General features: G+C 51.7%; 3 protein-coding genes across 37 annotated transcripts in view; all 3 read right to left on the reverse strand.

Annotated features, from left to right (window-relative positions):
• ATP6V0E1 (ATPase H+ transporting V0 subunit e1) overlaps window positions 1-24,803 on the reverse strand; it is a 380,972-nt gene that overhangs the window by 176,919 nt on the left and 179,250 nt on the right. The gene's annotated exons all lie outside the window — the stretch shown is intronic.
• The window catches only part of RPL26L1 (ribosomal protein L26 like 1), a 287,969-nt gene that overhangs the window by 113,192 nt on the left and 149,974 nt on the right, over window positions 1-24,803 (reverse strand). Inside the window, exon 1 of one of the 35 annotated variants that reach the window (XM_050793345.1) lies at window positions 24,434-24,437. The exons of 33 other annotated variants lie outside the window; for them this stretch is intronic. The gene's annotated coding sequence lies outside the window, so the exon portion shown is untranslated. Of the gene's footprint in view, window positions 1-10,317; window positions 10,323-24,433; window positions 24,438-24,803 lie in introns of those variants that run through there. One more of the 35 variants, XM_050793323.1, reaches the window with a different exon arrangement.
• ERGIC1 (endoplasmic reticulum-golgi intermediate compartment 1) overlaps window positions 1-24,803 on the reverse strand; it is a 122,848-nt gene that overhangs the window by 97,643 nt on the left and 402 nt on the right. The window lies entirely within an intron of this gene.

The following is a 24,803-nucleotide window of genomic DNA, read 5'->3' on the forward strand; positions in this document are numbered from 1 at the left end:
TACAGATGAGGAAACTGAGTCCCAGGGTGATGAAGGACCTGCCCAAGGTCCCAAAGCCAGCAAAGGGTGGGGCCAGAGCTGTGACCTTCATTGCTGCACACAAGGCAGTGAGTCCCAGACTCAAGAGAAGTCTCCTAGCCCAGGCATGTCTGCAAGGAGGGAACGCATATTTATAAGCATCTCCTTGAAACTACTGGAGCAGAAACGCGTACTCCTCTAGTGAGGAAGGATGGTGCATGGCAACGAATCGAACCATCCCAGGGACATCACCTGAGACCCTACCCCAGCCACATCCAATGCCAAGCGTCTCAGCCCCATTCATTTCATCCTCACAATAGCCCTGTGAAGCAGTCACCAGCCCCATTTTACAAATGAAGAAACTGAAGCTTAAAGAACTTCCCCTTATTCCTAATTTAAGATACATAAAAGATGGTAGCTAATCTCTTTACTGTGTTATTTTAATGAACTTCAGCATACATCATGTTCCTAAGGTCTACTGGTGGCCTTGGGGCCTCAACACTGTTTTTTTCAAAAAGCTCTTAAATTCCCCAACTGTGAATTTCTTGTGGTGGGATTTTCAGGGACCCCAACCCTTGGCTACCCCAATGCTGTCCACACACCCGCAACATGCTTCAGGCATTTTGTACGCATGGCTTAATTATGTTTCGCACAACCCTGAGGCAGATTACTGTTTCTCCACCTCATAAATGGGGGTACTGAGGTGCAAGGGTAGGAGCGCAAGGCTAGAGTTCAGTCTCAGGTTGGCCTCCACATCTGTCTTTCATCTCCATGAAGGTCTGAATAAGGCGTAGTCATCTCAGCAGGGAGAACCCTCCCCTCACAGCCTTTGGGAACCGTTCTAACCCAAACCAAAAGACTTTCAGTTCTCCTTCCTGCAAGCTGTAGGGAGCTTTTACATTCACTTGATCTTATTTTTCTTCCTGAGCAACACGCATGCTCAAGAACCTGCTAGGGGCCGGGCGCGGTGGCTCAAGCCTGTAATCCCAGAACTCTGGGAGGCCGAGACGGGTGGATCATGAGGTCAGGAGATTGAGACCATCCTGGCTAACAGACGGTGAAACCCCGTCTCTACTAAAAAATACAAAAAACTAGCTGGGCGAGGTGGCGGGCGCCTGTAGTCCCAGCTACTCGGGAGGCTGAGGCAGGAGAATGGCGTGAACCCGGGAGGTGGAGCTTGCAGTGAGCTGAGATCCGGCCACTGCACTCCAGCCTGGGCGACAGAGCAAGACTCTGTCTCAAAAAAAAAAAAAAGAACCTGCTAGGGCTCCCCAGTGCCTGAGGCAGCACATGCAGCCCCATCCCACCTGCCCATTGGATCTCCCGCTCTTTCCCACCTCCCAGCCTCTCTTTGGGCTGCAGAGTCATTGGCTAGAATCCCTTCACCTCTACTGACTTCACTCCAACTCATCTCTCAAGTGTCCCTCCTCCAGCAAGCCCCCTCATTCACTCCCTGCCTGTATACATTCCACATTTGCTTCTTTTCCAGTCAAGCACTATTGCATACGTGGCCTTGACTCCTCTCTGGCCTGACAGACCAAACCCCACCTTTCCAACAGGGCTCTTGTGAGTAAGTTTCAAGTCCACCTGCCTGGGCCTGGTATTCCAGTCCTGTCACAGCTTCTCCAGCCTGGCTGCCAACCCAGTCTCTCCCTCCAGTCCAGCCTCTCACAGGAATGACAAGCTGCCCACCCCGAGGGATGCAGGGATCACTGACAAGGCACGTGACTTCCTCCGGCCTCCAGTGCTTCAGGGTCTTTCCTGCCAAGAGACCAAGCATTGAGTCACCAGTCCATTGTCTTTTTTTAATTGAATGGGATGTGACTTACGATTTAATAAGTGACATTTGATGAACTAAAGGTCAACATTTTCAAAACATCAAGTCGATGTGGAAAATGTGAATTAAAGAGGCCTCTTGGCAAGAAGACTGGACGCCACAGGAGCTGGCAGCCGCTGGCCCAGCCCCCACCGGGCTGCACCCAGGCCAGCCTCCGAAGCACAGGCTGAGTGGGCCGCTCTCAGCCCACACGGAATCCGGCTCCCCCACGCAAGGCTTGGCCTCTGTGTGCTGAGGACAGGGCATACTCCTCGCCACGCCCGAAGGCTCTGCCTGCCTGGTGCATTCCCTCATTGGTGCACCCCGTGCTGGATGGGCCTGGCTCCCTGCCCCAGCACCAAACCAGCTCTGCTCCTCACTAAGGCCTGGAATTGAGCATCCTGGGGAGGATCTCCTCGCACCCCGCTCAAGTCTGGATCAGAACATCCCCAGAGTTCCCTGGATATTCTTGCTGGGAAAACTCTCGATCCTCCAACTGTCCATCTTCCTGTTTAAGTGTAAGTCCCATGTCAGTGGGTACCATGTCTGTGGGGTCAGCCGGATACCCCAGCCTCAGCGCAGGGTGCAGCACATAGTAAACATGCAACAGACACCTCTTACACGACTGAGTGAGCAAATGCGCCAGCAAGGTCTTGGTTAGGCCTGAGATCATCTCAGCAGAAGGGCTGTGGGTAGAGCCCCTAGCAGAGAGGTATGGGGCGTGGAGCACCTCAGGACCATGTTCTCTGGGTCCAGATCAGGTATGGGAGACAGGTAAGCATGCTTCCTCTCCCACCCCCACTGCTCTCCTGGAAACCAGCGTCATCGTTCCCACCTGGCAGTGTGTCCTGGTGTTCTGGGAAATGCCACTCCGGGGAGGTGGGGGGTGGTGCAGTGACCTGTGACATCCGAACCCACACCTACCCCTGTCCGTTGGGGGAACACAGCCCAGGCAGCTCTCTGAAGGGGTCCATTTCAGGAGCCCCAGAGCCCTGGTAGCTAAACACCCATGTGAATCCCAAGTGGCCCCTCAGTACAGCAAGGCCTCACTTAAGGTTGTCGGTAGGTTCTTGGAAACCATGACTTTGAGGGAAACAGCGTAAGATGAAAAACAATTTCCCCACAGGCTAATGGATATAATCAAGAGTTAAGTTCCTAAGGCGTATGTCTGGTCACAAAAACAACACCAAACTTCCAAATAAAGATCAAAACACTTCTACTATTAGACATCAAAATACATGTGAGCTGTACATACACTTAAGAAAGATTTGTCAAAACAGGTAAGATCACTGTTTACTCACTTATTCCAGTTCCAAGTCACGGGTGGCCAGAGCCCATCCCAGCTGCTCGGGAACAAGGCGGGCACCAGCCCTGGCCAGGACACCCTCCCATCACAGGGCACACATGCCCACACGCCCACACGCCCACACACCCCCTCCCATCACAGGGCACACACGCCCACACGCCCACACACCCCCTCCCATCACAGGGCACACATGCCCACATGCCCACACACCCCCCTCCCATCACAGGGCACACACGCCCACACACCCCCTCCCATCACAGGGCACACATGCCCACATGCCCACACACCCCCTCCCATCACAGGGCACACATGCCCACACACCCACACACCCCCTCCCATCACAGGGCACACATGCCCACATGCCCACACACCCACACACCCCCTCCCATCACAGGGCACACATGCCCACACGCCCACACACCCCCTCCCATCACAGGGCACACATGCCCACACACCCCCCTCCCATCACAGGGCACACATGCCCACATGCCCACACACCCACACACCCCCTCCCATCACAGGGCACACATGCCCACACACGCCCACACACCCCCTCCCATCACAGGGCACACATGCCCACACACCCACACACCCCCTCCCATCACAGGGCACACATGCCCACATGCCCACACACCCACACACCCCCTCCCATCACAGGGCACACATGCCCACACACCCACACACCCCCTCCCATCACAGGGCACACATGCCCACACACCCACACACCCCCTCCCATCACAGGGCACACATGCCCACACGCCCACACACCCCCTCCCATCACAGGGCACACATGCCCACACGCCCACATACCCACACGCCCATACACCCACACACCCACACACCCACACACTCACACATCCACACCGGGACCATGCAGACGTGCTGATGAACCTGACAGGCACAGGTTTGGGATGTGGGAGGAAACCGGGGGTAGGTGGGTAGGGGTGCCTGCAGAAGACCCACGCAGACGTGGGTAGAACGTGCAAACCCCACACAAACAGTGGCCCCAGCCAGGAAATAATTTTTTTCTCATCAATGTTTTATAACAAAACATTATTTGAGGGCCTGCTGTAGTTTCTTTTTTTGTTGTTTTTTTTTTTTTTTTTTTTTTTTTTTTTTGAGACGGAGTCTCGCTCTGTCGCCCAGGCTGGAGTGCAGTGGCGCGATCTCGGCTCACTGCAAGCTCCGCCTCCCGGGTTCACGCCATTCTCCTGCCTCAGCCTCCCAAGTAGCTGGGACTACAGGCGCCCACAACCGCGCCCGGCTAATTTTTTGTATTTTTAGTAGAGACGGAGTTTCACCGTGGTCTCGATCTCCTGACCTTGTGATCCGCCCGCCTCGGCCTCCCAAAGTGCTGGGATTACAGGCGTGAGCCACCGCACCCGGCTTTTGTTGTTTTTTGAGACAGTCTCACTCTGTTGTCCAGGCTGAAGTGGAAGTAGCACAATCACAGCTCACTGCAGCCTCAACCTCCCAGGCTCAAGCGATCCTCCCGCCTCAGCCTCCTGAGTAGCTGAGACCACAGGTGCAGGCCACCATGCCCAGCTAATTATTTTTTTTGTAGAGATGGAGTCTCACTATGTTGCCCAGGCTGGTCTCGAACTCCTGGGCTCAGGTGATCCTCCTGTCTTAGTCTCCCAAAGTGCTGGGATTACAGGTGTGAGCCACTGTGCCCTGCCTGCTGTAGTTTTATCTCTAAAACGGGGGCAGAGCAACCCTGATTCACCATCCTGTGAAACTCCCACTTTGAAGGAGATGAGCAGATACACTACTGTCAATTATGCACATGGATATCTTTTTGGTTGTTTCTGAAATTGCTTTTGTAGTAAATCCCATGTGGAATAACAGCAACAAATCACTTTACTGAACTCTCCAGGCATTCCACTATCCCAAGTGAGATAAACGAACTGATCATGGAATTTTCACCAGGACCTTCGGAGGTGGGCCCTACTCTCTCCAGCTCACAGCTGAGGAGGCTGAAGGAAGCCCAGGCAGCTGACTCCATTACCCCAACTGAGCAAACAGCAGGGCCAGAGCACATTCCCCGAACTGTAAGGCCCAAAGCTCCTGCTTCTGTTTCCCACTGTCCTGACATCGCAGCTCCTTGGAGAGGCTGCTTAGAACACCAAGGCCTGGGCCCTGATTCCCACATCCCATCCTCCAGGGTTGGGGAGTGAGGGGGGAGACAGGAATCTGCATTTTAACCAGCACATTGCCCCCAGCCGCAGTTGTGCAGACTGACTCTGTGAGCCTCGAGTTTCTCATCTGTGAAATGGGCCACTCCTTCCCTACAGGGCTGCTGTGGGAATGGAGGCAGGGAAATGCGAAGTAGTCATTTGGAAAACAGCTGAGAGGTACCTGGCAGAAGGCTCCACTGAGGAGGATGCCTCTGGGTGGCCTGACCAGCTCCTCCACCTCCATCCCCACCACAGGAGCCCTTGCGGGTATGCAGGGATTTCCAAAAGCCAGCACCCAGCACAACGGGGACTGTGGCCGGGACTCCTGGGGCTGCTTCTACTGGAGGCAGGAGCGGACCCAGGAGCCGCTCACCAGTCACTGGGGCTGCTGGGGCCAGGGACATCATACCACATGGTATCCTGCGCAATACCTTTCCAGGCAACAACAGCATGTGGCAAACCACCTTGTGAGTCCACAGCAAAGGCAAGAACACGCAGTTTCACACATCTGCACACTCACACCTACACGTACACACAGGCGCTTCGTGGACAAACAGGTGACTTTCCCCAGAGATTCTCTCCCTTGGCCAAATCCACATGCCCTCTCTCCTCTGGGCTATTACTGCCAGCGAGCTTAGGTGAGGTGAAGATTCCAAAAGGACAGCTGTAACACCGTCACCCATGGGGCCAGAGTCCTGTGTGGGACCTGTGTCAAGGTCCACACATAGAAATACCTGTGCAAACCAAACAGTCAACACAGCCACACGTGCTGAGCATGTCCCATGGCTGAGTGCCATGCTGAGTGATGTACATGTTATCTCACTGACACTCTACTGTCCCCCGGGAGGAAGGTACCATTACCATCCCCGTTGATGACACAGTAAGTTGTTGGCAAGTCAAGACAGGCTTCAAGTAGGAGAGCTGAGGTTCAGACACAAGAGGAAGACCCTGCTCATTTACTATTCAACACTTTTTTTAAAAAAGGACTCTCAGTGTCCTTGGCCCTAGGGACCTGGCAGTGAACAAGGCTGAGCTGGTCTCTGTTCTCATGTCACTGACGGCCTAATGAGGGGCTCTGGAGATCAAGCTCTTAATCACTGGTCTCTACTATTTCCCAAAGGCCAGTGGCTCCTTTCAAAAGGGACACTTCCCTGCCTGGGTCCCTGGCATCCACTGTCAGCATGAAGCCCACTAAGAAGACCGTATGAGGAAGCGTCTGAGTGAGAGCCAGGAGACCTCTCTGACTTCACATCAGCCAGCAGAAACCAGCTCCTGCAGGCTAACGAGCTGACAAAGGGCACCTGGGCAGACCCTGCCCGGGTTTTGGAAAATGAAAAGCTGCCTCTGGGACTCACTCTTTTCAGCTCTATCCATTCCCAAGGCCATCAGGGGGTGGCCTTGATGGTGTCTTTAAGCACGGGGCTCAAAGTGGGGGCACAAAAAATGCAACACTGCCACTCCCTCCCAACCAAATGATGGCAATGCACCTGGCAATGCACCCGATGCTTTGGCGGTCTCGTGCCGGCTGGCTCACCTACTGGCAGGCGGAGGCCTGATCACAGTCAGAGCCTGGGATTTCCAGACACAGGCCTATCTCTCCAGGAACCTTTAGAAAGACATCTCTTAAAGAAGATCTCGGGCAAATCTCCTACTTGGGATGGACTCATATGAGCTGCTGACATGAGTGGGGTGCTGACCATGTATCGGGGCGCTCACACTAACAGCCCGTTACTCTTGTTTTGCAAATGAGAAAGCGGCACAGACAAGTCAGTGACTGGCCCAAGGAGCCAGTAAGCGCAGTCCTTTTACCCAGGGAGCCTGTCTTGGGCACGCAGACTCTAACTGCCACCTCCTCACTAGGTGGAATTAAGTCAGTCACACTGGAAGACCGTCCTCATGTCTGAGAGGGGTCCCCGGGCACCTGAAGCCCCTGAGGTGACCACACCCCCACTCCCTGGCTAGGCCCTGCAACCTGATCCTGGCTCTCACATCTTGTGCTTTAAGGTCCAAGAGGTCTGCCCAGCAACAGCCCTGGGCTGCCATGTGGCCACTGAGGTCCATTTTTCCAGATGCATTGGAAATCCAATTTTTTTTATATTTTATTTTTTATTGAAACAGTCTTGGTCTGTCACCCAGGCTGGAGTGCAGCGGCACAATCTCGGCTCACCAGAACCTCCACCTCCAGGGTTCGAGTGGTTCTCCGGTCTCAGCCTCCTGAGTAGCTGGGACTACTGGTGCATGCCACTACACCGACTAATTTTTGTATTTTTAGCAGAGACAGGTCTCACCATATTGCTCAGGCTGGTCTTGAACTCCTGACCTCAGGTGATCCACCTGCCTCGGCCTCCCAAAGTGCTGGGATTACAGATGCGAGCCACTGCACCTGGATTTTTTTTTTTTTTTTTTTTTTTTTTTTTTTTTTTTTTTTGAGACGGAGTCTAGCTCTGTTGCCCAGGCTGGAGTGCAATGGCCGGATCTCAGCTCACTGCAAGCCCCGCCTCCCGGGTTCACGCCATTCTCCTGCCTCAGCCTCCCGAGTAGCTGGGAGTACAGGCGCCCGCCACCTCGCCCGGCTAATTTTTTTTGTATTTTTAGTAGAGACGGGGTTTCACCGTGTTAGCCAGGATGGTCTCGATCTCCTGAACTCGTGATCCGCCCGTCTCGGCCTCCCAAAGTGCTGGGATTACAGGCTTGAGCCACCGCGCCCGGCCGCACCTGGATTTTTAATTTATTTTTAGAGATGGAGTCTCGCTCTGTTGCCCAGTTTGGAGTACAGGAGCGCAATCTCGGCTCACTGCAACTTCCGTCTCCTGGGTTCAAGTGATTTTTGTGCCTCAGCCTCCTGAGTAGCTGGGATTACACACACATGCCATCACGCCCGGCTAATTTTTGTATTTTTAGTAGAGATGGAGTTTCATCGTGTTGGCCAGGCTGGTCTCGAGCGCCTGGCCTCAAGTGATCTGCCCGCCTCAGCCTCCTAAAGTGCTGGGATTATAAGTGTGAGCCACTGTGCCCAGCTGGAAATCCAAATTTTTATGTGAAATATTTTCATTCAAAAATGCTGGCATAAAATTCAAATTTTTTAAATTAAAAGGGCCAAATAATCATATTTGTGGGCAAAACTCAACCTCTGATGCCACCAGTTTGCACCCTCTGCTTTAGAAGACCAAATGTGTCAGGAAGTTTCATAAATGCAGGAAGAAAAGAGGGGCCCCACCCTGAAATAAGACCTAGGGCTATAGGGGCTCTTGTTAACTCCACACAGCAACCGCTTGCGGTCAGGGTTATATCCCCATTTGTAGATCAGAAAACAGACTCAGAGAGGTGAAGTGAGCTGCCCGAGGACACACAGCGAGTGGGTGGGAGCACCAGGACCAGCACCCAGGTCCACCAGACTCCAAAGCCCTAGGTCTCTCCGCACTACACTGTGTCCACCTCCCTCTACTCCCCTGAGCCCTCAGCCCAGCTGTCCCAGGTCTGCCTGGCAGCATGGAACAGTGCCTCTAGAACAGCCAAATCCCGGGTGGCTGACTCGTCATGCTCCGGTGAGTGTGGGGCAGGCGGAGGCCCAAGCAGGGTGACGTGCCTGTGTGGCTCCACTGTGAGGGGCCTGGCCCAGGGTGGGGTGGGGCGCGGCAGGGAGGAGGCGGGTAGGCGAACCTTCTCATGCCCTCCTTTGACTCAGGGTTAACTCAGCTCTGACCAATCACCTGGCTTCGAGTGTGACCCAGTTTTGCAGCTTGGCCAACGGAAGCCAAACTGGGGAAAGTCAGGCAGGCCCGAAAGGTGGAACCAGCTCCTGCCACCTGGCTTGCTGGGTACATCAGGGTGACAGTGAACCCATCCCGGGACCCCTCTAGCTTCTGTATTTACTAATTCTAATCAGCCCAGGGCTTTGACACACACCCAGCACTAGATCAGATCACTCCACCTCGGTTCTCTCACCTGTAAAATGAGACAAATAAAAGCCCCAACTTCATGGATAAGAACTGAAGAAGATGATATTTATAGTCTGTAGCACTGCTCCTGATACCCCAGAGATGCTTAGGGAATGTTTTCACTTCTACTATCACCACCTACTCACCCCTGTTCCCTGCAAATGTCTAGCACTGGCAGCTTCCTTCCTCCCTGCCTTCCAGAAACAAGTTGAGTGCAGACAGCGTGGGTGAGGTCTTGTGCTATGCACCAGGACAGACAGGAGATCCACAGCTGCTGTCACTGAGGGTATGTGAGGACCTGACATTCACCAAGATACATATGACTCCTGCCATCAGCTGGAAAAGGTACGGGATTCCAATTCAGAAAAGCTGTGTTCCCACAGGTGTGACCCCTAACTCTCAACCCCCCGAAGCCTCAGCTCCTCATCTGCAGAGAAAACAATGATCCCTAATGCACACACATCTTCAAAGGTTTCCTGAAGTCTTAGTCCTGTCACTCGCTTTTGTGATGGTCATTACTAGGTTAACAAAAATTTGTGGTACCCAGTTCCAGAGTCACACTGGGAACATAATGGGGGAACCCTTATTCAGGGTCTCCCCAGCTTGCCTGACCCTAAGAATCACTGAGGACACTGGTGAAAATGCAGATTCCCAGGCCACCTGAATCCGACTCGCTTGGATCCACACAGGGCCCCAGGTGATAAGGCAAACCGGCCAGTTTGCTAGAAAGAGCACAGTTGCTCAACTCAAAAACAGGCAACTAAGATTTCCAGGGTTAGGTGCACTAACTGAAAGCATCACTTTCTGGGAGTCAGAAAGTAGAGCTAGGGCTTCGGTCTGTTACTTTGCCAGAGGTATGACCCTGAGCCAGGTCTGCAACTTCTCTGGGTCTCCATTTCCTCAAAATGGGAATAATTACAATGACGCCCAGGCAGGAGTGAAGGTGGAATGTCAGGTGTCTTCTCCCTCCCGACTGCCTGACTCCTGTTCTGGGGACTAACACGGCTTCAAGCAAGGGGAGGTGGCATGTGGTGGCCTCCCATCAGGACAGGTAGTGGGCCACCCCCCCCTCCTTCAGGCAGGGCCTCAGTAATGTGTGACTTCCCAATTCCTCGGGACTCAGTCAAAATAAATTCTTTCAGATGCGCTTAGGAGAAAACTAGAAACATTTTCCAAACACAAAGGGATATGGCAATGAAGTCCTCCATCCTTGTGGAGGTGAACCCCTGTGCCACATTGCAGGAGGGTCTCAGCTGGACCCTTCCTCCCTGTCTCTCTACTTCAATCAATCAATATTTACTGACTACCGACAGTGTGCAGACCCTGGCTCAGCACCAGGATCCAGTGATGAACAAATAGATATGGCCCCTGCCCTCGAGAGCTTAGACTCCATCAAGGAAGACAGACATAAGATGACAAACTGCATAAACAACTGCAACCGTGCTAATTGTGCCAAGTGATCTGAAGGACCTGTCTAGGCATCATAGAAAGGTGCGGCCAGAAAAGGGGTGGCAAGTGACCCAGCTTAGGGTGAAGAGGCGGTCTGGGAAGATCTTCTTTTGAGGAAGAGTACTAGTTAGCCAAGCTAATCCAGTTAGCTCCTTCTCTGTAAACTCTCCATCACCGCATCTACTTTTCCTTCCTCCTCAGCACTCATCACAACGGAAAATAAGCACCTGGGCAATGATTTGTTCCCTGCTGTTCTGCCCATCTTCCCCAACAGCCTGGAATCATCAGGAAGGTGGAAACAGTGTCTGTCTTGTTTTCCCCAGAATCCCTCCAATAAATTTTTGATGGAGGGAAAAAAGGAATGAACCCCAATTCCCTGGTGGTTAAATGACATCAGATCTCACCGTGAAAAAAATTATTCCCTGTTCAGCTCTCTTTTGAGCATGCTCAGAATATCAATGAGAAAGTCTCAGGGTAGTACTACTATGTCTTCAACACCTCCTTTCTCTAGCACTTGCTAATATCTCCTTTTTTTTGTTTGAGACGGAGTCTCGCTCTGTCACCCAGGCTGGAGTGCAGTGGCGCGATCTCGGCTCACTGCAAGCTCCGCCTCCCGGGTTCACACCATTCTCCTGCCTCAGCCTCCCAAGTAGCTGGGACTACAGGCGACCGCCACCATGCCTGGCTAATTTGTTTTGTATTTTTAGTAGAGACGGGGTTTCACCATGTGGGCCAGGATGGTCTCGATCTCCTGACTTCGTGATCCGCCCCCCTTGGCCTCCCAAAGTGCTGGGATTACAGGCGTGAGCCACCGGTGCCCGGCCCGCTAATATCTCCTTTTTAACAGACCCAGCAACTTCACCAGGCACCAGAAGCTAGTGAGAACAAAACACATTGCAATTATGTGTATCAATTTATAGCAGGTGATGTTGCTTTTCCATTTTCAAAGATGTTATAAGGTCACCTTTCAGCAATAAAAGTGTTAGGTTCAAAAATTGATTACTTCAAAGAAAAATTATTAAGTAAATAACACATGTGGCCGGGTGCAGTGGCGCATGCCTGTAATCCCAGCACTTCGGGAGGCTGAGGCGGGCGGATCACGAGGTCAAGAGATCGAGACAATCCTGGCCAACATGGCAAAACCCTGTCTCTACTAAAAATACAAAAATTAGCCGGGTGTGGTGGTGGGCACCTGTAGTCCCAGCTACGCGGGAGGCTGAGGCAGAAGAATCACTTGAACCTGGGAGGCAGAGGTTGCAGTGAGCCAAGATCACGCCACTGCACTCCAGCCTGGCAACAGAGCAAGACTCTCTCTCAAAACAACAACAACAACAACAAATATATATGTGTGTGTGTGTGTGTGTGTATATATATGCTGTTTAGGAATCTGCCAAAAATCGTGATGATATTAGCAGAATAGTGGAAGGGTGAAAACCACTGACTTCAGTTACCACGGTAGAGACATGTTTATTAAGGTGCTCACAAAAGCCCTTTCTTTCCTGGTCCCCTGGGCTCGCTGCTAGACTGTATTTGCTGACCTCTCCTGCAGTTAGGTGTGACCAGGTCTCTGAGGTCTGGACAAAGGAGTGTGAGCAGAAGTAATGGCCCCACATCTTGACCTGCCACCCAATTGTCCCCATCCTCCTTTCTCTCCCCACCACTGCCAGGCCAAGGAGAGGATCGAGCATACCCCAGAGGAGGACAGAGCCAGAAGACGGAAGGAGTCAAGGCCTCTGAGTACCCAGGGGGAGCGGAGCACCCCATCTTCTGCTGGGACTTCACGAGCAGTCATCAAGTCCCAGTATAAGTTACACTGAGCAAAAAAATAAATGCATGTTGCATGACAACACTGAGATTTGCAGGTTGTTTACAGGAATTAGCTGACTCAGGCTAACACAAAGGAGGCACCTCTAGTCCAATTTCCTACCCATCCATAAATCTTCTCTGACAGCCTGGATATCCTGGTGTTTTTTTCTGTAACGAACAGATACCAAACACCTAACAGATGCCAGGCACAGTTCTAACAGCTTTTCAGAGGCAAACTTATGTAGTCCTTACGGCAGTCAAGAGTCACCTCCGGAATCCACAGCAATGAGCTCCAGACAGGCCCACCACACGTAAAGGGCCTAAAAGACTCTGGGTCAAGTCTCACGCTCACCTCTTAAAACACTTCCCTGTGCCAGGAGAAACCTTCCTAGTCCTTTGAAGGTTACTCTTATGACATGGTTCCTATAGCTCTTCTTATTGGCTCTTCTTACAAAGGGCACAGGGCATAACCCAAAGACTGTGGAGTGGGGGCCCAGATCAGCTGCAACCCTAGCTCTGCCCTCTCCCGACTCAGAGCCAAGACAGTTCCTCCCACCCTGCAGGTGTGTAATGACGGTGAAATGAGGTCAGAACTGTGAACGGCCTGACCTCAGCCTGGCACAAGGGGCAGGCCGGGCAGGACAATGGGTTCTTACAAGCTCCTGCTCCTGCCCCATCTTACGCTGCTGGGCTCAGAAGTGAGTCAAAGTACCCAGTGCTGGGCGTCCTGCACAGACAGTGCAGAAAGAGGCACTGTTAAGTCACGTAGCATCACACAAGGGATTTTAGATGCTGGGAGTCAGTCCACTTCCCTCCAGGAGGGTCAGTTTACAGGAAAGGCGGGTGCGGGGGGTTGCAGGAGGGGGAGAAAGACCACCAACCCAAATGAGGGCTTAACCAGGTACTGAAGGCCCACATCACCAGAGAGGTCAAGTGCATGCCATGGACCCCCACGGGATGTTCTGAGAAGGGGACTTCACCTCTGGAGATGCTTCCCCAAAACCATAACCCTGTCCAATCAGGAAGAAACATCAGACAAACCCAGGCTGGGGACATTCTACAGGATGCCTGGACTGTCTTCCTCAAGGCTGCCGAGGTCATAGAAAACAGGGACCGACTGAGAAACTACCCCCACCCAGAGGAGCCTGGGGACACACGGGCTCTGAATGCAAATGTGGGACCTTGGATGGGCTCCTGGGGTGCCACGAGGACATCAGTGGAATATGGGCAAAATCCAAATAAAGCACAGAGTTTAGAGAATATTCATGAGCAAAGGTCAGCTTCTTAGTGGTGAGAATGTGGTAATGGAAGGTGGGGACCCTCGCGGAATGGATGTAGGGTGTCTGTACCAGCTTTGCAGCTTTTCTGTAAATCTCAACTATTCCAAAATAAAAAGTGTATTTAGTTAAAAGAGAGAAGCAAAATACCAGAATTAAAGCATGAATTTTAAATCATGAGTTGAAGAGCTGGGGTTGTCTGTTTGGCTCAGCACTACGTCCCCAGTTGCTAGAATGATACATGGCACACAGGCCTTCAATCCATGTGTTCAACCAACAGATGACTCTATGGCCCAGTCTGCTCCTGGTCTGTGGACAGGGGACCTGGGGACTGGTCAGAGCGTCCTCCGGCAAGATGACCAGCCCTGCCCGCTGCCCACAGGCAGTGCTGCATTTCCTCCTGACTCCCCCGGCAGGGGCTCAGCATCATCTCTTGCCCACAGATGCACAGGGTGGTAGGAAACGGTCACCAGGCCCGGCCTCCTCTCCAGCAACCAGGGCCCCCAAGGCTTCGACTTCTACAGTGCGTTGCTCCCAAGGCAACAGACTGTAAACACAACTGAGTAGATGGGGGGTATCCATGGAGGGGTTGCAAGAAAATCAAGGCAACAACCCTCCCCTCCTGGGGCATGAAACCGGCTAAGCCAGCTTCGGCCTGGAGACAGGCGCTTGGGTCTTAGCTGCGTCACCCGCTGTTTGTGATACCTCGGCCAAGTCCTGTCCCCGCTCTATACCTCTGCGTCCTCCTCAGGAAATGGGAATGGGAAACAGCTCCTACCAGACTTGAGGATGGACTGAGGGAATCCAAGAAAAGCCTTTAGTCTAGCACTCGATAAGTAGGGACTATTGTGGGCCCTACTGCTGTCACAGCATAGCCCTGGGAAGTCACCTGACAGACACCCCAGGGGCTGAAGATATTGAAGGATCTGGAGAAAGGGTGTGTCATTCTAAAGGGACCTGGGCCAGCCCTCGGACCAGCAGAGGCCAGCAGGTCCAGTGGCAGGGGCCGGTGGTGCCATTCCTGCACAATCAGAGGAGGGGAGCCCCAGCTGACACCTGAAGGAATCAAGGTCCTAGGGTCAGGCCAGGTCCAGGGTGGAACGGGGCTTAGTGTGGGATGGGCCCCCGAGACTGCCTGTGCCCAAAGCAATTGACTTGTGAGTCCCTCACTCCTCTGCCTCCAGCCTCAAGTCCACGCCCACCCACCAGGCCACCTCCCAGGAACCCAAGGTCCTGCCCACCCCGGGTTTGTCCTGGTCACACTGCCATGTGCGACACAGAGGCAGCACCTTGCCTGTCACAGGCCATCGTTAGCCTTCAGAAGGATTTGTTTGGTGTTTAACAGAAATAAAATTGGGATCAGTGGCCAACCATTTTCACACAATTTATCAGATTTTCACTGTCTCTTGAAAAATCAGGGCATCTGTAGGCAGTAAGCAACAGAGCTGCAGGACAGCTGTCCCTTCCCTACAGGGCCTTGCGCTCCAGGTGGCCACGGACCACATCTTGCCCAATCACCTACTGAGGTACCTGCTGATACATGGGGGCGCCTGAGTGTGTGACCCTCTGGCCACTTTTTCCCTTACCACAGATTGGTGTTTGACGTCTATGGCCGTGTAGGTACCACAAAGGGAGAGGGGTCTAACTCTGGGTCTGGCCATCCCAGGTGTCCCCATGTGATCGCATCTGTGCCCTGCAAACCCCGGAGGCCCTGGTTTTACCACGTCCACCTACCAGAAGACCCACCACTGACATCTGTCACGGCTCAGTGAGGTGCACAGGACTGTGCCGCCAGGAAAGGCAGAGGAGGGAAATGTCCTCCCGCCTCCAAGTACACTTGTCTTACATTCCACATGAGCTCATCTCACCCTCACAAAATCCCTGCAAAGAAAGTATGAACACCCTACTTTGCAGATGAGGAAAACTGAGGCTTTCAGAGGCAAAGTGTCTTGTCCTGGGTCCAAAGCTGGTAAACACTGAGGAAGGGATTTCAATCCAGAGAGCTCTGCCGAATGAGTGCAACGTGAGGGTCAGTTCCAAAGGCACTTGATATCGTTCCCCAGGGGACCTGTGGTCAGTCCCCAGAGGGGTGTGCAAGGTAGAAGGCCATTTGGAAAGGGTGGCCAGGGTTGGACCGCTACATACGACTTTCCCCTGAAGACTTGGAGATACTTTCTGCACACCATGAACATACTCTTGGACCCCGCAAGACATCAACACAGCCAAATATCACCAGGGTTTCCCAAAGTTCTCAAAGGATACTCTATGTAAATTCTATATGTCGGTAACTCCTGGTGTGAAAGTTGGAGGGGAGAGAAGATCTAGTGAAGAATAATAAAAATCAACAGGAAGAAAAATCAGCAAGGCAGGATAGCACCGTGTGAGGTGCCAGGCTCTGGGATCCCAGCCCCGCACCTCAGCAGCTGTGTCCCGGGCCATTCCCATTCCAGCTCTGTGCCTTGGCTTCCCATTTAAGAATTGAATTAATAAAGAAAACATCTGCAAACCACATACCTGATAAGGGGCTAATATCCAGAATATATAAGCACCTCCTTAAACTCAGTGGCAAAAATAAACCCCTATTTTATTTTATTTTATTTTTGAGACGGAGTTTCACTCTGTCACCCAGGCTGAAGTGCAGTCGCACAATCTCGGCTCACTGCAACCTTCGCCTCCCGGAGGTTCAAGCTGTTCTCCTGCCTCAGTCTCCCAAGTAGCTGGGACTACAGGCGCATGCCACCACGCCCAGCTAATTTTTGTATTTTTAGTAGAGATGTGGTTTCTCCATGTTGGCCAGGTTGGTCTCAAACTCCCGACCTCAGGTGATCCACCCACCTTGGCCTCCCAAAGTGCTGGGATTACAGGCATAAGTCCCCATGCCCGGGCAAAAAAAACCCCCAATTTTAAAAAGCACAAAAATATGTGAATGGGTAGTTCTCAAAACAAGACATATAAATGGCCAAGATCTTGAAAAGATGCTCAAAATCCCATTCATCAGGGAAATGCAAATAAAAATCACAATGAAATAGCACCTCCATACCTGTTAGGATGACTATTACCAGAAAAACAAAAGACGTGTTGGCAAGATGTGGGGAGAAGGAACCCTTGTACACCATTGGTGGGAAGGTAAGATAGTGCAGCCACTATGGAAAACAGGAGGAAGATTTCTCAACAAATTAAAAATAGAGCTACCATAGGATCCAGCAGTCCCACTTTTGGGTATTTATCCAGAAGAACTGAAATCAGGATCTCAAAGACATCTGCACGCCCATGCTCACTGCAGCATTATTCATAACTGCCAAGATGTGGAAACAACCGAAATGTCTATTAATGGACAAATTAACAAAGAAAATGTGGTATATATACACCCTGAAATATTACTCAGCCTTAAAAAAGGAAATTCTGTCATTTGTGACACCACTGATGAACCTGGTGGACATTATGTCATGTGAAATAAGGCAGACACAGAATGACAAATACTGCTTGATTCCACTTACATGAAGTATCTAAAACAGGCAAATACGGCGAAACCCCATCTCCACTAAAAATACAAAATTAGCTGGGCATGATGGTACATGCCTATAATCCCAGCTAGTTGGGAGTCTGAGGCAGGAGAATTGCTTGAACCCGGGAGGTGGAGGTTGCAGGGAGCCGAGATTGCACCATTGCACTCCAGCCTGAGCAACAAGAACGAATTTCTGTCTCAAAAAAGAGGGTGCTCTGATGTTAGGTATTCTTACCACACAAAAAATAACCACATTAATGGTGTGACCACAGCATGAGATGTGAGGGGTGATGGAGATGGAGCTGTCCTGTATCTGGATGGTGGTGGTGGTTACATGGTAAATCTTAAATTTCATAGAACAGTGCACAAACACACATTAATTTTATCATATGCTAACTTTAAAAATAAAACAAAGAAAATAAATCACGAATCATTGTGTCTGTCTGTAAGGCCAGTGTGATTTTATAAGTCCAATGACATGCCTAGCCCAGTGCTCAAGACATTACAAGCTGAAGGGCCGTAAGGCATTGCTAATAAGATAAGCATTACTTCTCCTCCAAAGATATTCAAGACCCAGACCAGAATCTGGGAAAGGAAAGCTAATGTATGGAGGGGCTATCACAACGCCAGTCCTTAGTACATCAGGGACATCCGGGTCCTCTGACTATACTAACTGTAATTACAGCCAGGCCTCTCATCTCGAATAGGGTTCCCACCTTTTGGAGAAACAGAATGGTTTGTCCATTTCAAGCGGATCTTCCTTCCTGTGTAGCTGTGCTGCCTGGCAGGTGCCAGGAGGAAGGCTAAGTGTCCAGGGCATGAGGATTACACTGTCAGATGCACCAGCTGTGACCCAGTATTTCTGAGGGTCAGTTTCCCTGGACATAAAACAGGAAGGATCATGCCCACTCAGAGGGAGAGGAGGTATCTGTAAAGGGCCCCGTATGTCCCCTGGCTCTTGGCTGTAACAGGGAACCCTGAGTTCACCCTGCCTCTCCCGTGGGTCAAGATTTTTTTTTAAACAAATACAGCCAAACGTTAGAGGTTTTTTTCCTGTCCTGTAATTTTGCCACATACACAATCAATGTAATTAAGTTAATAGACCTAAAAGTTAAAGTTGACAACAGACAATTAAGCTAATTGCCACTTCCTTAAAGGATCAATTAGGGCTGTGTTTCCCAAATTGTGTTTTGAGAAATGGTCCTAGCCGCTCCATAAACAACAGGGCATCTGAGTCTATACATGTGGCAATGCTGGGCCGAACCAAATAACTGGTTCGTTCAGTGCTGGACTCTTCAGAGCCCTTAGTGAGGCAGCCAGTGCGGCATGGAGAGACACAGAATGGTGGACACTGAGTCAAATCAATCATACAGACCAGGGCTTTATACATTTTAACGAATACATGAATCACCTGGGGATCTTGTTAAACTACAGATTCAGATTCCAGGTGGGCATTGAGATTCTCCACTTCCAACAAGCTCCGAGGTGCTGCTGAAGCTGGCATCTGGGACTGCACTTTGAAGAGCAAGGATATGAGTAGAAAGTTACGGCCCCTCACTGTCCACTTTACTGGTGGGGTAACAGATTTGCCGAAGGTCATGCAGGAGTGATGGGTGGGACTGCAACTCCATGCCCCAGCCTCCCGAGGCAAGGCTCTCCACGGCCACCGACCTGGCTTCCCTGGTGCTCTCAGCACTGCTTCCTATTGGTTCTCCCAATTCAGAGCAATTCTCCTCAGTCTTGGCTGTGCATTAGAATCAGATGAGAGACTTTAATGTACAGCCAGGGTTGAGACTCAATGATTTAGATGTACCGGGCAAGCCTCACCCCAAACGCCCTCTTCAATCCCTGCCCTATTCACACCCACGCCTGATGAAAACTAGCTAGGAGTAACTCCAAATAAAATATGAAAGGATTACCAGATGGGGAATGCAACTTAACCAGGACACAGCTGACTAAAGCCCTGTCTCCTGCTACTACAGCACCATAGTCAGGAGTCCAAACTGCCTTGGGAGGAGAGCACATTCCATCTCATTCCACATCCCAGCAAGCAGGTAAACACGATGCTCTAAGCTGGAAAACCCTCAGCGGCCAGCACGGGAAAACTGAGCCCCTCGAGGGTGATGCCATTAGCCAGCGTGAGGGTCTTTAAAGACCATTTCAGAATCAGGTGTCAGGCTACATGAGGCTGGGGGGGAAAAGTTGATGGCTTTAAGCTTCTTAATGAGCGCTGCTGGGTGAGGATTAGCGAAGAGAAATCCAATGAATCCAATTAGAAGAGTTCTCAGTTCTCTCTGAATTTAGTGAATGGAAAAGAGAAAGCTTTAGAGATGAACCTACAGGACACAGTGGAGCTCTGGTGCCAAAAGGCAGTGTTCCAATCCCAGCTCCAGGAACAGGAACGACCGTGTTTCCGAACTCTGAGGCACCTCCACTGGCTCATCTGTAAAGTGGGGTAACAACAGTGCCTGCCTTGTAGGACTGTGGGGAATTAAATGGGCTGACACAGTAAGATCCTCACAACAGTGCCTGGCACTAGCAAATGTTCAATAAACACGAAATACTGACCTTTTCACATAATTTTCTCTCTGGTCTAATTTTTATTTTCTTTTTGCCCCGATTTTTAAGCCTGTGTGTGTGTGTGTTTTGAGACAGGGTCTTGCTCTGTTACCCAGTGTGGAATGCAATGGCATGAACCTGGCTCACTGAAGCCTCCACCTCCTGGGCTCAAGTGATCCTTCCACCTCAGCCTCCCAAGAAGCTGAGACCACAGGTGCACACCACCACGCCCAGTTATTTATTTTTTTTCCATAGAGATGGGGTCTTGCTATGTTGGCCAGCTTGGTCCTGAACTCCTGCAATCTTCAAGCACTCCTCCCACCTCGCCTCGGCCTCACAAAGTGCTGGGATTACAAGTGTGAGCCTGGCCTACATTTTTTTTTTTTTTTTTTTTTTTTGAGACAGAGTCTTGCTCTGTCAGCCACGCTGGAGTAGAGGCAAAATCTCAACTCACTGCAACCTCCGCCTCCCGGGTTCAAGCAATTGTCCTGCCTCAACCTCCTGAGTAGCTGGGATTATAGGCGTGTGCCACCACACCCGGCTAATTTTTGTATTTTTAGTAGAGACAGGGTTTCACCATGTTGGCCAGGCTGGTCTCGAACTCCTGACCTCAGGTAATCCGCCTGCCTCAGCCTCCCAAAGTGCTGGGATTACAGGCATGAGCCACAGCACCCGGCCCCTATTTATATTTTTTAAAACTTGCCGTAAAGTATATGTTCTTGTCAGCTTCCTTGGAATTCTTTCTGGAAGAAACAACAAAGTAGAAATATAGGCATTCATGTTAGCTGCTCTCTACTGAATGTTAACTCTGTGCTCAGAGGCCCCTGTGGTGGCTGGGGCTTAGCTTGGTGTAGGAACTGATGGGGCTACCAGGGTCCCATTCCTTATCGGGGCCTAAGGAATTAAGACTGGGCCAGGTGCAGTGGCTGATGCCTGTGATCCTAGCACTTTGGGAGGCTAAGGAAGGAGGATTACTTGAGGCCAGGAGTTCAAGAACAACTTGGCCAACATAGCGAGACCCCATCTCTATATAATTTTTTTAAAAAAAGAAATTCACACTGGATCCTCAGAGCAATGAGACCCATTTGAAGGCTGAAATCAGGACATGAAAATATCAGATCAACTTTGGAAAGCTCACTAGGAGTCCTGCGGAGGTCTGGGCTATCCCGGAGGGGGAGAGACCACTCGGAAGGCCAGAGTGAAAAGTGGTAGAGGCCAAACCAAGGCCCTGCAGCAGGGCCAGCCCATCAGGGCCGCAGGACCTGTGCAGGTACACAGGGTCACACACTCAGAGGGGTCCATGCTTGGCTGAATGCTCTGCTGCTGCCGTCCTGAAATGCTTAATACTCTTTCAAAAAGGGACTCCACATTTTCATTTTGCACTGGGCCCCACAAATTATGGACCTGATCCTGCACTGCAGGGACATCGCACTTGCCCCTACATCTACTCTACCAGGTGAGGCAGCGAAGTTTACACTCCCTCCTTAAAATGAAGAAATGGAGGCTCCGGCAGGGGAAGTCAATGGTCCCCAGGGCGCATCTGGTCAGTGCCAGTACAGCGGCACCCCCCAGGTCTTGAGGTTTCAACATGGGGGCTACCACTGTGGGACAGCAGCCACCTGCACCTCCCGGAAAGCAGTGCTCAAGCACCACTGCGCCTGGGTACAGAGCTTCCGGATGCCGTTATCTTCCCTCCTCACCCACCCTGGGCTGGTGTGCAGGAGGCAGCAGGTGCTACTGGCCCCAGGCCAGCCGGAACTGGGAACAACACACACGGATGTGGGTCACAAGGTCAGTTCCACAACCGCAACATCCAGCCATTAGCGAAACACTTTAACAAGAGCAAAGCAAACACAATAAATCATTGAAAGCTCAGCCTCCCTCCCCTGCGCTCTGCCTCCTTCCTTAACCCCAAAAACAATCGAGAAAGGGCAGATTCAAGGGTGGAGAGGGGAGATTTCTCCACTAATGGCTGAAAAATCTGCCCACTGAAGCTGGCTTATTAAGTCACGCCATGTCTATGGCTTCCTTGACAGATTTCAAGAGGCATCTCCAAGGATCAACTTTGGCTCAAGCACAGTTCTAGGTGCTAGAGATGCAACCTTGAAGAAGCCAGATTTTTATCCTGCCCTCAGGAGCTCATGTACTAATGGGAGGAAGAGAGAAGCAGCATGATAATTAAGTGAATTATATAGTGTGTTGGGAGATGATGGGTGCTTAAATAAAATGACACAAATAAATATGGCGGCCAAAATGGATGGGGCGCTTACTCTGTGTCTAAATGCTTTTCGCACTGCCTCATTCCTCAACTGTTCTACTTAGGTGGGTACTCTACTCACTCCCATTTCACAGACAGGACAACACAGAACTCAGTTGCGCCAGGCTCTACAGGCAGTAAGAAAATCAGAAATATCCGTAGGGAAGCGCAAGAGTGCACTATTTTTCCTGCTTCTGACTTTAAGAAGAGGAACACGAGCAGGAAGACCGGTTTTCTCCCTGCTCTTGAACTGGGGGAGGAGGACTAATCATGGTATAACCCTCTCCACTCTCCACAATTCTTAAAAGAGCTGACAGGATGGTGGGCCCCTCCGAACTCTCCCTTTTCTCCCAGATCTAAGGCTTTGGCGCTAACGGCACCGAGTTCAAATCCCAGCTCCACCAGTTCATGCACTGCATGGCCAGAGCAAACGGCTTCCACTCGGTGGAGTTCCCCTCTCCTTTGATTTAAAATGAAGATTAAAACTCCCTCTCTCAGGTGACAAGGGAATCGATGTCTGCACCCCAAAGTATGTGTACAGCGGTAGATCCTCCTTGTGTGCCAGTTCACGCACACCCCCACTCCTGGGACCCCATCAAGCCCTCCTCCCTTCTCTCAGAATGCAAAGAGAGCCAGACCACACGCCACCCACCTCCCCACGGTGGGGCCTGTGGCAGAGGGCTGAGCATGGAGTGGACACTTGATAAATGTACACTGAAGAGGAGGAAGACACATGGGGATGGTAGAACCTTCTGTAGAACCCAGGTCCTTGAGCCTTGTAGTTCACAGAGCTTAAAGAGTGCAGGTTTGCTGGGCACACATGGCCATCCTCCAAGGTGCAAATGTGAAGCACTGAATCCATTCTCACCATTCCGCAGAGAACCCAAGCCCTGGGGGTATTTCCTAGTTAAGCTGGGCCCCCTGGCATCTGGGCACTCAGGAACCTAAAGTATGCCAAGGGAGCCCCAGACTAGCCAGCTTCTCAGAGCTGAGCGTTTCTCTCTTTAAATATCAATGCCTGATACAGGCCCCTTCCAAGGCCAAAGGCTAGGGCTGGCCTCACCCATTTTCCTTACTTCCCTTACCTGCCCCTCCAAGCCACCAATTCAAGGAGCACATGGTTGGGAGCCATGTGTGACCTGAGACCCAAGTCTACCTTTCCCATTTAGCACCCATAAAGTCCAAGATAAGGGCCTCATCCCTGGAGCCTCATTTCCTCCTCAGAAAGACGGAAGGGTGAGGTGCAGGGAGAAAGGATTAAAAGATCAAAAACATCAATCTCCCCAGCAAGCTCAAAATCACCAGAACCTACTGAATCACACAGGGGTGAGGGAGGAGGGGGCAGGAATCTCCATGATCTGCCTGGGAAAGGGGAGGCTTTGTGGAACCAGGGATTGATGTGCCCACCACAGCTCTTATGATGCTATTAGGACTGGCCTTGAATTCCATCAGAGGGGCTTTCCTTGTTCAAAACTGCCTGGGTCAGCGAGCCTCAGGGCTGCCCGGCAGGGGCAAGAAGCCGGCAAACATTTGCTAACTGGTATCAGTGACCAGGACAGGCCGGAAAACCATGTCAGCCAATCAAGAGGTCCAAGGCCGGTGTCCTCTTTGGGCTGAAACCCCAATATATCCCATGCTATGGGGGTCACAGCAGGCTAAGGGCCTTTCTCCCGGGGTAGACTGTCACTTTACACTGCCTTCACACATAAGAGGAGGTGTAGAAATACCTCCTGTGGCACAGGCATCTTAATCACTATTTTGTGGATGTGGAAAAACCCCTCCTGGGAAACAGCCCCATCCACTAATGCCCTATCTCTGAGCTCCAAATCATGCCAGACTCTGTTAAGGGTGTTTCATGCACTTAGGCGTCACAAGCGGAGACCTTATTTTTAGCCCCAGTTTGCAGGTGGTGAAACTGAGAGCGCTCAGAGACTTGCTGAGGTCAGTCAGCCGAGCAGCGACAAGGAGTTCTGAACCCAGAGCCCTTGCCCCTAACTTCTAGAATGTACCGAGCTGTTCAGTAGAAAGGGCAGAGCCAGGATTCTAATCCAGCTCCTCCCTGCATTAAAGCCCTGCTCTTTTCCCAGCCAAAAAACGAGTGTGGCTGCCTCAGGCCAGAACATCCCGTGGGACTCCACACCTCAAAGGAACCTCTGGTGGAGATCTCTTCCCCCGCAGGCTTCCAGAATGCCCCATGCAACCTAGACCATGAGGCAGCTGGACCCCACAAAGGGCCCATTGTGGTGACTGCAGAAAGCCAAGGCCAGACCCTGGTGGCCCTTCTGCAGAGCCCTGCCCAAGGCGCCTCCTCCCCTTCCCATGGTGCCCCCATACCCAGAGGACAGGACTGGGACTGAGGGGGGAGGGGGAAGGGCGGGGGTAGGCCTCTAGATCTGCCCGGCCTGGGGGAGCCTCAGGCTTCAGAAACCTAAAACCCTCCAGCTGCCGTCAGGCTGCAGGGGGCCTCAGGCCACTCTGGGCTCATTCCAGGTGCCTTGCCCCACCTGTCAGCTGGGGTGGGGTCCACCAAGGAGTCTCCGTAGAGGGAGGAGAGGGATGCTGGGGTGTAAGGGCTGTTCCCATCTTGCGGGACGGAGGAAATCTCTTTCCTAGTGTGGGGGAGGGGAATGCAAGGTATCAGGGCAGGCTGAGGAGGGGGCTCGGCGGAGGAAAGGTGGGTGGATTTGTCTCCCTC

Source organism: Macaca thibetana, chromosome 6, assembly GCF_024542745.1.
Source record: "Macaca thibetana thibetana isolate TM-01 chromosome 6, ASM2454274v1, whole genome shotgun sequence".
In the NCBI taxonomy this organism is placed as follows: domain Eukaryota; kingdom Metazoa; phylum Chordata; class Mammalia; order Primates; family Cercopithecidae; genus Macaca; species Macaca thibetana.